The sequence below is a fragment of the Adiantum capillus-veneris genome, chromosome 17 (assembly GCF_014529385.1).
Source record: "Adiantum capillus-veneris isolate H3 chromosome 17, ASM1452938v2, whole genome shotgun sequence".
Taxonomy (NCBI): Eukaryota; Viridiplantae; Streptophyta; class Polypodiopsida; order Polypodiales; family Pteridaceae; genus Adiantum; species Adiantum capillus-veneris.
The window spans coordinates 114,064,307-114,076,516 of NC_140947.1; the positions used below are offsets into that span (position 1 = coordinate 114,064,307).

At 39.7% G+C, this 12,210-nt stretch overlaps 1 pseudogene; it reads right to left on the reverse strand.

Moving 5' to 3' along the window:
- Positions 1 to 10,721: 10,721 nt before the first annotated feature.
- Positions 10,722 to 11,893, reverse strand: LOC147437905 (uncharacterized; annotated as a pseudogene).
- Positions 11,894 to 12,210: the final 317 nt, after the last annotated feature.

Genomic DNA, 12,210 nt, shown 5'->3' on the forward strand with positions numbered 1-12,210 from the left:
TTGAATTTTTACCATTCTGCAAACCTATCATCAAAGTTTCTATAGCCACGCTCAATACAAATAATATATGCATGTTTTCTTAGTTCCCTATTGTCCTTTATGTTCATAAGGAGCCATGGAGCATGTCAAAAGAATAATACATTTCTTACCAAGGGGAATCTTGGGGACAAAGATGAAGTGTTAAATACAACAAACATGAAAAAACTGGGTTCAACAATATGAGTTGTAGAATCCCATAAAAACTATTCAATATCTAGCCAAATTTGATCCTTATGACTAGATATGGTTACTACCTAGAAATGCATGTAGTTGTCACAAGAAACGAACAATATTGAAAAGGCTATACTTGATATACTAGAATGTTTCATTTTCTTCTATAATTGAAAAAATCAACCATCGTTGTGTACTATGAAAAATAGGGTATTAGGTGCCCCAAAACTCAAGGAATATTAGCTTTATGTTACAATATGCGACATAGAAAATAAAAAATGCATTTGGATATCATGAAATCCACCAAAAAAATCATAGAAGAGCTAAAATTGGCTAAAAAACAAGATTTGACAATTTTTGTAATTTGGTCATAACTTACAACTTTAATATTTATTTCTCCCTAGAAGCATCGGGACATGTTGAGGACTACTAAAGATAGTTCTCTAGCACTATAGACCTCACAAACATGAATTCTAGAGTGGTATAGTTGCAAAAAGTTGAAAAACCCCAAAAACAGGACCCGTTTTTTCACACAGATTAGGTTGTGAAATGTTGTGCAAGGACAATGTTAAAGATGGAATTGATATTCCAAAACAATGTCGAGTTTTTTTCAGCTCATGAGACAACTTAGATAGCACCTCAAAATCCATTTTGAAACTCTTGACATAATTCAAGGAAAATGGTCACTTAACAGGACATAAAAGTGTCCTATTACCCACCTAGTGTTAAAGACCAAACAAAGACAACTTCCATTACGCCATGGGGCTGTTATTGCTACACGGTATTGCCATTTGGGTTGTCAAATGGACCATCTTTCTATCAAGAGAGAGAAAATTGAGTATTGGAACCATTCATTGGTAGCTGCGTTAAAGCTTTTATGGACAACTTATGTGTCTACAGCAGTAGGGATGAACACCATGAGAAGCTGCAGATGGTATTGGCTCGATATGATGAATGTGGAGGACAACTAAATCCAAAGAAATGTCATCTAGCACAACCAAGGGTGAAGTTATTGGGCCATATGGTGTCAGAAAATGGCATTCAGGGTGATCCAGACAAGGTTAAGTCTTGTAATGTCCCCAACCCACCTACACCAAGGTCGGGATGGGATCCTTGATAGGTCTCTAGGCCTTATTAAAATCGGAGTCTCTAGACAAGAAAAATCCAAGGAATAAACCTTTGACACTGAGAATGGCTTGTGTCTATAGCCTTAGAAGAAGACCTAGTCCTGTCTCGCAGCGGAAACGGGATAACATATTAACAATCCCAAAAGTCTTTGGCCCTATAACTTCCACATATTGGGCTAAGGTATCCTCAACCAACGCTTTTTTCCCCCTAACAGATGTAAGGGCACAGCCGTTGGTGGACTTCTCTCCAAGTGAAGAAGTTTTCTAAACATTTTAGTGCGCAGGGATGGATAATTACCTGACTAATCACGTCCACCCGTCCATGATTGACAACCTTAGTCAATCCCCACTTACCACCACGCACTCACACAAGATTCATTTATCTTATTATCACATTGTTTTAACATTTAAAATAATGGTTTCTTTTAACGTTCCTTCACGGTAATTCCTTGAAGACAGCATTGAAAGCATTCTTTTAGAAAACAGACATCTTTAAACTTAAGACAGGGTACTGTCAATCAAAACATTATCCATAATAACCATGACCAGTACTCGTCTTGTCTCAAGACCACCTAAGGGTGAAAAACGACAACCATTCCTTATTCAAATCCGGAGTGGATAAACCCCCACCGAAGGTTTCGGGTGCCCATACACCAAACCAGTTGCCCATACAACCGGGCGGCTCCCCTAGGATAAAAAACGGTATCCTAACTTATGTAGAAACATCAAGACATGACACGGAGTAGAAACTCATCGTTCATGGGAGTAACCGACTTATCCGTGGCTAGAAAGCCAATCATTATCATCAAAATATTCCAAGGAGTCGGAGGTGTCTTGAGACAAGCTGTCTTAAGGATGATCAAACATATCTTTCCTAAATCAACCAGTTTTAACCCAAACAATTCTTTCCTACATTATAAACAAATGCACGTTGGAAGTTACCTTCCGTTTTCAGCCAGTTTATCCTCCTTACGTATGCAATGCTAACTTATAAAAGAACTTAAACTAACTAAAGACTTAATTGAATATTGGGACACCCACTTGGGATTTATTGGCCATCTGCTGTTGTGCTAGCGTCTAAAGACTCCTTCGTAGGCCTACTACTAGGCCCAACTTCATCGTCGTGCGACGCTCTAGTTCGTTTTGAAGCTACGTCCTCATCATCCAGATGTAGGTTTTGCTCGGGTTCTTTTTGGTGCCATAACTTCTTATCCTTATAAAAAGGACGTCTAATCATTAGGTAAATAATTCAAAATCTAGACTTAACCTTTGTATTCCACCGTAACCCATCCAAAGTTAAATTTATAGTCTTAATTGATAAATTCTTGACCTAGTAATTTCTTATTTGTCTATATAAGCATGATAACTTTTTCCACCGCTTCCCTAAGGGTTTTCTGAACTCTCCTAACTTTCTTATAATTTTCTATATCTTTTTTCTAATTTTCCCATAAACTTTTAAGCTAATAATCTACTTATTTTGGGCTTAATATTTACTGTAATAAATTTCTCTTAAAGATTTCATTTTCTTAACTTGATATCATAGGTCTACACTGACTATAATTTTTCTAAAAACTTTTAATCCCAAAGTCTATTTATTTTAATTAATCATTTGCTAAAAATAAGACTTTTAGTCAATTATAATTTACTAACCTCACTAATTAACTTTGGTATAATTACCACAAGTAGATAAGGATATTTTTTACCTCTATTAATTTTCAACTTAATTATATAATTTCCATCTTCAATTTTCAGCTAAAATTAGGACAATTTGACTTAAATAAATATTTATTCTACTTTTCTAACCTTGGCATAATTATCACCTCCTCTCTACCCTATAGTACAGCTCTCATAAATAGCATGTAATTATAGCACATGATTTACTAATTTTCCCCTTTAATTTTTATCTAGAAATAGTATAATTTGACTTAGATAAAAATCTATACTACTTTTCTAACCTTGGCATAATTATCACCGCCTCTTGACCCTAAAATACAGATCTGATAAATAGCATGTAATTATAGCACATGATTTACTAGTTTCCCCTTTTACGTTTTAGCTAGAAACAGTATATTTTGACTTAGATAAATATCTATACAACTTTTCTAACCTTGGCATAATTATCACGGACTCTTGACCCTATAATACAGCTCTGATAAATAGCATATAGTTATAGAACATGATTTACTAATTTTCCATTTTACTTTTTAGGTAGAAACAGTTTAATTTGTCTTAGATAAATATCTATACTACTTTTCTAACCTTGGCATAATTATCGCGATCTCTTGACCCTATAATACAGGTCTCATAAATAGCATGTAATTATAGCACATGATTTACTAATTTCCCCTTTTACTTTTTAGCTAGAAAAAGTATACTTTGACTTAGATAAATATCTATACTACTTTTCTAACTTTGGCATAATCATCACGGCCTCTTTACCCTATAATACAGCTATGATAAATAGCATGTAATTATAGCACATGATTTACTAATTTCCCCTTTTACTTTTTAGCTAGAAACAATATAATTTGACTTAGATAAATATTTATACTACTATTCTAACCTTGGCATAATTATCACGGCCTTTGTACCCTATAATACAGCTTTGATAAATAGCATGTAATTATAGCACATGATTTACTAATTTCCCTCTTTAGTTTTTAGCTAGAAAAAGTATAATTTGACTTAGATAAATATCTATACTACTTTTCTAACCTTGGAATAATTATCACGATCTTTGTACCCTATAATATAGCTTTGATAAATAGCATTTTATTATAGCACCTGATTTACTAATTTCCCTGTTTAATTTACCCCTAAAAATAGCGTAATTTCACTAAGATAATTAGTTAAAGTAATTATCTGAGATTAGCCTAATTATCATAGGTTATATAACATCTAATTAACCTCTAAAAAATAACTCAATTCAATTTTAAGCTATTTACTAATTTTACTTATTTAAATTGCTCAAAAAATAGAGTAATTCTGCCTAATTAATTAGCTACATTAATTATCTGAGCTTCTCCTAATTATCATGCATTTCTTAACACCTTATTAACCATTGATAAATATATCACAACAATTAAAATCAATTTACTAATTTCCTCTATTTAAATGACTCAAAAAACAGAGTAATTCTGCCTAATAAATTAGCTAGATTATTTATCTCAGATTCTTCTAATTACCATGGGTTTCTTAACACCTAATTAACCACTGATAAATATGTAACAACAATTGAAATCAGTTTACTAATTTCCCCTATTTAAATTCTCAAAAACAGAGTAATTCTGTCTAAGTAATTATCTAGATTAATTTTGTGAGCTTCTCCTAATTATCATGGGTTCTTTAACATCTAATTAACCACTGAAAAATATATCACAGTAATTGAATCCAATTTACTAATTTCCCCTATTTAAATTTCTCAAAAAACAGAGTATTTCTGCTAAAGAAATTATCTAGATTAATTTTCTGAGCTTCGCCTAAATATCACAGGTTCCTTTACCCCTAATTAAACCCTGATAATTATAGCATTTGAAATCCATTTACTGATTTCCCCTATTTAAATCGCTTAGAAAACAGGGTATTTCTATCAAAGTAATTGGCTAAATTAATTTTCTGAGTTTCTCCTAATTATCACGGGTTCTTAAACATCTAATTAACCATTGATAATTATATCATAGCATTTTAATTTCATTTACTAGTTTACCCTATTTAAATTGCTAAAAAAACAAGGTATTTATGCTAAATTAATTAGCTATATTAACTTTCTAAGCTTCTCCTAATTATCACGGGTTCTTGAACACCTAATTAACCACTGATAATTATATTACAGCATTTGAATTTCATTTACTAATTTCTCCTATTTAAATTACTCAAAAAACAAGGTATTTCTGCTAAAATAATTAGGTAGATTAACTTTCTGAGCTTTTTCTTATTATCACGGGTTCATAAACACCTAATTAACCACTGATAATTATATCATCTCATTTGAAATTCATTTACTAATTTCTCCTATTAAAATTGTTCAAAAAACAGAGTAAATATGCCTAATTAATTAGGAAAACTTCTCAAAAAATTATAGGATAATTTTGTTAGATTAATAACTATCTAATGTATCTTTGATAATTAATTTAATTTAATATAATCTTAATTAATATTTTTATCATTAGTTCATGGTTAATTTGGATAATTTCAGCCCTAATATGATAAGATAATTAATTAGCTTAGTATTACTAAGCTTAATTATAATAATCAGCAGAGATTATTTAATTAAGAGAGGTTTGAGGAGCATACTTAAGCCTAATCTTTGATTTATTAACAAATATCTTAATCTAACCTTGCTAATTACGAAGGATTAGGCTAATTACTGTTAGGGTTAATTAATTAGAGATTAATCTCTAATGATTTCTGCATAGTGCTCTCTCTTAGATGAGAGAGAGAGAGTAGCAAGGCTCCGAGTCTGTGTAAAATGTGAAGCTAGGGGTCCTATTTATAGTTTTCTGCCACTCTTAAGCTCTCACAGGCTGAAAAAGGCAGTTACTTGCAGTTCAAGCAACCCCCTACAGTTCAAAAAACGACCCCTACTGCTAAATGATTCCCTGGAAGGTCTGTGATGACCCTCCCATTACCTGCCAGCTTTTAAAATATCAATTATGCTATATTTTGACCTATTTTTGCTTAATTGGTAAATATCTTGTAAATATCTATAAGGCCTTTAATAAAGTCTATGCTTAAATGATTACTGCAATCCTTCAATTTTACCTACTTTACTCAATTACAGTGTAAACTTCCAGGGGCCATAACTATGCCAGTTTTTACCGGGATTCAATTCTGAAAATTTCTAGCCCGGGGTTTGTCGTGCTTAAGATTCCAAAAATACCAATTTTTATTGCTTTTGAGATAGTGTTTCTGCGTGATTTCTTGATCAATGCTTTCTCCTAAAGCTTAAGCTAATTTCTGACAACTAGAAAAGTGGAGACCTTACAATTAGTCTATTGTTATTCTTCCATCACCAGCAAGGACAAAGCAGTTGGCAACCTTTATACACAAAGTGAAGTACATGGCACGGTTTATTCCATTGTCTTCATAGCTCCTTTATCCATTACAACAAGTGGCAAAGCATGATCCATTGCAATGCGATGACAAGTGTGAAGAAGTGTTTCAAGAGGTGTTAGGGGGTTGTCATCCATGCAAGCTCTTGATTGGGAGCAAGCGTTTTATGTAAATCCATCAGTAGGGGATGATGAAATTGAACCATGTTATTGCAAAAGGGAAAGGGCATCCATTATATGAGGCCAGTGTATTGTGCAAGCCTAGTGAAGTTGGTAGCAAAGAGAAAACTCTCGGAAGTAGAGCTAGTGATGGCCAGTGTAATATTTGCTTGTCGACAATTTTGTCATTACTTACTACCACCACCTTTTGTTTTCTTAAAGAGTTACGTTTTTTTGCCACAGTTAGTTAATGGTACTAACATGTCAAATGTGGTCAAGAAATGGGTAAGTGAGCTGCAAGAGTTCGAGTTCTCTTTTTTAGTGGAAGACAGTATAAGAGCTACCCTAGCCAATTTGTTGACCTACAAGGAGAATCCCCTTATTGTTAAGGAAGAAGTGGTGAGAAAGGTAGATGAAGAAGTGTCATAGATCAGCAATGCACATGTGTTGTTCTTTGATGGCTCATACAGAAAGAGTCATGATGGAGCTTCAAGGGGTATAGCACTCTCCCTGATAGTGGTGCAACATGTGAGGGCCATGCCAAGGACCGTTGGTTGCACCATCTCCAAATAGATACACCATGATTTGTGGCATCCCTCCCACTTGAGACCGACACCAAGCTAGGTCTCCTCCTGGTCTTTGATGCCAACTCAAGGGGGTGATAACATTCACTTTTTTTCATATGGAATCCTTAACCCCGAAATATCTTTCCTTATCAATTCAATTTTTTTTAACCAAAGCCATCATACTAAATTTAAACGCAACCTTCCAAGGTCAACTGGTGGGAGTTCTCTAATTCACCCTTGGTTCAAGGTCATTGGACCCTTCCCTGTATCTAGATAGAGAGAGAGAGTCCTTCCCCCTGTGTTGCATGGGTCTCCCACAACATCCAACCCCGACCTCGCTCCTTGATACTCTGCCACCACAACAAACTCGCCGCTCCCCTCCAGCTTCGGTCGCACAGATCTAGGGCGCTTCCTCGGTTGTGGCAAGGGTGGGGGGAGAGAGAGAGAGAGAGAGAGAGAGAGAGAGAGAGAGAGAGAGAGAGAGAGAGCAGCAATGTATCTGTCTTTGCTTAGTTATTGCAAGGAATATTTTTTTGTCTCCCTCTCGAGAGTTTTTCAACAACACTTCTGAACTCCAGTGCATTTCCCGAAGAGTTTACTCTTTTGCTACGTCACAGAGACTGCCTGCACTTGGGCGCTTGGAAAGAGAGAGAGAGAGAGAGAGAGAGAGAGAGAGAGAGAGAGAGAGAGAGAGAGAGAGGGGGGGGGGGGGGGGGCGACTATTGCCAGCTGAGCTTCCGGTCAATGCTCAGAGAGAGAGAGAGAGAGAGAGAGAGAGAGAGAGAGAGAGAGAGAGAGAGAGAGAGAGAGAGAGAGAGAGAGAGAGAGAGAGAGAGAGAGAGAGAGAGAGACTCACTGTAGCCTGCACCTGCGCGCTCAAAGAGAGAGAAAGAGAGAGAGAGGCCGTTGTCTTTTGACAGCTGAGCTTCCGGACAGTGCTCTCTAAGCGCGGAGAGAGAGAGAGAGAGAGAGAGAGAGAGAGAGAGAGCAGATTCAGAGGTCGGATTCCGGCTGTGTTCTTTGCGCAGCAAGAAAAAGAGAGAGAGAGAGAGAGAGAGAGAGAGAGAGAGAGAGAGAGAGAGAGAGAGAGAGAGAGAGAGAGAGAGAGAGAGAGAGAGAGAGAGAGAGAGAGAGGACTGCCAAGGAGGTCCGCGGGCGGGGGGGGGGGGGGGGGGGGGTGTTGTTGTTGGAGATGGCCTTCTGCCTTTATGTCGCACGAAAACCAAGGTGCACGGTGGCCAGTGCACAAAATCTTTCTTTGTGTGGGGAGATTAATTATAGGGGAAGGGTTTTCGGAAGCTGTAAATCCCTACAGAGTAGCAAAATCCAATTTGGAAGGCTTTTAGGAGTAAGTTGGTGGCGAGTGCGACAGGGGTAAAGAGGGGCCATGCCGCCGCTGAAGGCGGCGCCGTTTTACTAGTCTTACTGATTTTTCAAAGGAGGTGGTTCTAGCAGTCTAGGCAGAGTGGCCTCATCCTTGAGTTGATGTAGCTTGTTGCCGAGCCTCTTCTTAAGGTCAAAAAGGGCCTTAAGTCCAACTACCCGGAAAGACCCTATCGTTTGCTTGCAAGCCTCGACCTTTGGTGTCAACCTTCCACAGGCTGCTCTCGACCCTTTCCGTCACATGCGCAAGTCATCCTTAAAAACCTGCTCTTCAATTAAACTAGATGCACAATCCAACCATACCTCTTCCTCCAATAGGAACTCACCATCACAAGACACAAGAGATAGCTGCTCGACGGGCAGATTCACACAAGGCAACTCCACACCTGCACTATGCTTCTCCTCGACCTTTAGCAGGCTGGCAGGCAACTTGCATACACTGTTCTCCACTTCATCTACATGAAAAACATCATAATTTTATACCTGGAAGACCGGGATTCTGTCTCCCGTATGCTATCTGGGTCCAAACTGCTAGAGCTTTCAGAACTGTAGGACTCCTCTTTGGAACTTCCCAATTCTTGAACCATTGCTACCTTCCTCGTTGTTGCTACCTTCCTCTTTGGAACTTCCCAATTCTTGGACCATTGCTACCTTCCTCTTTGGAACTTCCCAATTCTTGGACCATTGCTACCTTCCTCGTTGTTGTTGGCTTTGGAGCTGGCACCTCTTCTTAAAAAATGTTTATGACCTCGCTCTCTTGAGAAACCAAGCTGGGTGGCACCCTGAATATACCTCTCTGCACCTTTTGAGTCCTGGTTGGCACTTCTTCTATCTCTTCTACCCTGGCATCAACTTCACGTGCTTTGATCACATTCATATCAATCAAACAAGGAGCTTTTACCTCTTGATGCTCATTAATTTCCTTGAGCTTAGGACCACTGGCTGTTGTGATTGCCGACTGTAGCAATCCTGCTTCCATAATCTTCTTCATCTTTCGACTCTTTGCTCTGTCAACCCTGACTGCTTCGTCATAAGTGCTTGGATCTTCATACTCCACCCTCTCTTGAACATAGGGATGCAAGCACGATAGAAACCTTCCGAGCTTCAAATATCCCACATTGGTTTCTTGGGTAGCAACCGCCAAATCTCCCTAATAAGCTTCAAATTTATCAACAAAAGCATGAAAATTGGCACTTTCATCCTGTTGCAAACCTTTGAACTTCGCATCTGCTTCCGAAGCCGACACCACCTTTCGATACCTTTGTAAGAACTTTTCACGAAATCCGACCCAATCTTGCTTGTGCACCGCCATTGAACGAAACTTTTGCTTTACCTCGCATCACAAAAGGTAGATTTTGGAGCTTTGATACGTCACTTGGCATCCGTAGTACTGAGAGCATAAACAACTCAAAATTGACAAGCCAATCATTTGCATCCTCGTCTCCTTTGAACACCGGACCAAACTCCTGCTTCACTTTGACTCAAGAGCACCTTGTTAGGAAGCAATCAGTGGGTCCTCAATGGCGGCACCATAAGATGTAAAAGGGGAAATGGGAAAACCACCAGCGCATAAACTCGATGCCTCTATATAGCTCACTGATCTCACAGCAAGTGGTTTCAGTTCAAGTTCACGAACAACAAAAATCCAATAGTTCCGCTCTTTGCTCTAGCACTAGCTTGAGGATCCAGCTTATGCAGCACCTCACCTTCTTACCTCTAGCCTTGCGGCCGGTCCAACTACCCGGAAAGACCCTATCTTTTTCTTGCAAGCCTCGACCTTTGGTGTCAACCTTCCACAGGCTGCTCTCCGCCCTTTCCGTCATATGCGCAAGTCATCCTTAAAAACCTGCTCTTCAATTAAACTGGATGCACAATACAACCATACCTCTTCCTCCAATAGGAACTCACCATCACAAGACACAAGAGATGGCTGCTCGACAGGCAGATTCACACAAGGCAACTCCACACCTGCACTATGCGTCTCCTCGACCTTTAGCAGGCTGGCAGGCAACTTGCATACACTGTTCTCCACTTCATCTACATGAAAAACATCATAACTTTATACCTAGAAGACCAGGATTCTGTCTCCCATATGCTATCTGTGTCCAAACTGCTAGAGCTTTGAGAACTGTAGGACTCCTCTTTGGAACTTCCCAATTCTTGGACCATTGCTACCTTCCTTGTTGTTGCTGGCTCTGGAGCTGGCACCTCTTCTTCAAAAACTTTTACGACCTCGCTCTCTTGAGAAAGCAAGTTGGGTGGCACCCTGAATATACCTCTCTGCACCTTTTGAGTCTTGGTTGGCACTTCTTCTATCTCTTCTACCCTGGCATCAACATCACGTGCTTTGATCACATTTATATCAATCAAACAAGGAGCTTTTACCTCTTGATGCTCATTAATTTGCTTGAGCTTAGGTCCACTTGCTGTTGTGATTGTCGACTGTAGCAATCCCGCTTCCATATTCTTCTTCGTCTTTCGACTCTTTGCTCTGGCAACCCTGACTGCTTTGTCATAAGTGCTTGGATCTTCATACTCCACCCTCTCTTGAACATAGGGATGCAAGCACGATAGAAACCTTCCGAGCTTCAAATATCCCACATTGGTTTCTTGGGTAGCAACCGCCAAATCTTTCCAATAAGCTTCAAATTTATCAACAAAAGCATGAAAATTGGCACTTTCGTCCTGTTGCAAACCTTTGATCTTCGCATCTGCTTCTGAAGACGATACCACCTTTCGATATCTTTGTAAGAACTATTCGCGAAATCCGACCCAATCCTGCTTGTGCACCGCCATCGAACCAAACTTTTGCTTTACCTCGCATCACAAAAGGTAGAGTTTGGAGCTTTGCTACGTCACCTGGCATCCGTAGTACTGAGAGCATAAACAACTCAAAATCGGCAAGCCAATCATTTGCATCCTCGTCTCCTTTGAACACCGGACCAAACTCCTGCTTCATTTTGACTCAAGAACACCTTGTGAGGAAGCAATCAGTGGGTCCTCAGTGGGGGCACCACAAGATGGAAAAGGGAAAATGGGAAAACCACCTGCACATAAACTCGATGCCTCTATATAGCTCACTGATCTGATAGCAAGTGGTTTCAGTTCAAGTCCACGAACAACAGAAATCCAACAGTGCCACTCTTTGCCTTAGCACTAGCTTGAGGATCCAGCTTATGCAGCACCTCACCTTCTTACCTTTAGCCTTGTGGCCGGTCCAGCTACCCGGAAAGACCCTATCTTTTGCTTGCAAGCCTCGACCCTCGGTGTCAACCTTCCACAGGCTGCTCTCGACCCTTTCCGTCACATGCGCAGCCCCTTCTACTGCTTAGTCTCTTGAAGCGGCTCTGCAGCCACCTCTTGTCTACCACCTCAACTGGCGGCCCCTCAGGCCCTCTCCTCCTTCCTTTGTATCGCTGCCGTGCAGCCCTCTCTCAAGGTGGATTCCTCCTTTCCAGTAGCCCCGTCCTCTTCTCTGCAATGACCCCCCAACACCCTGGCGGCCCTTGACACAACGCCACCCCGTGGACTTCTACTGGATGCGCCCCTGTGTCATGCACCAGCCCGCTCCCTCAAGCCCTCACTGGCGAGGCCTCTCCTTTGCAGCTCCTCACAAGCCTCCTTACCACGCCAACAATGGCGGCCAACCCCTCCTCTGCTAGGCCAATAGCGACCTCGCTATTGGTCGCCCTCTCTCAACTGGCCCCTCCTCGT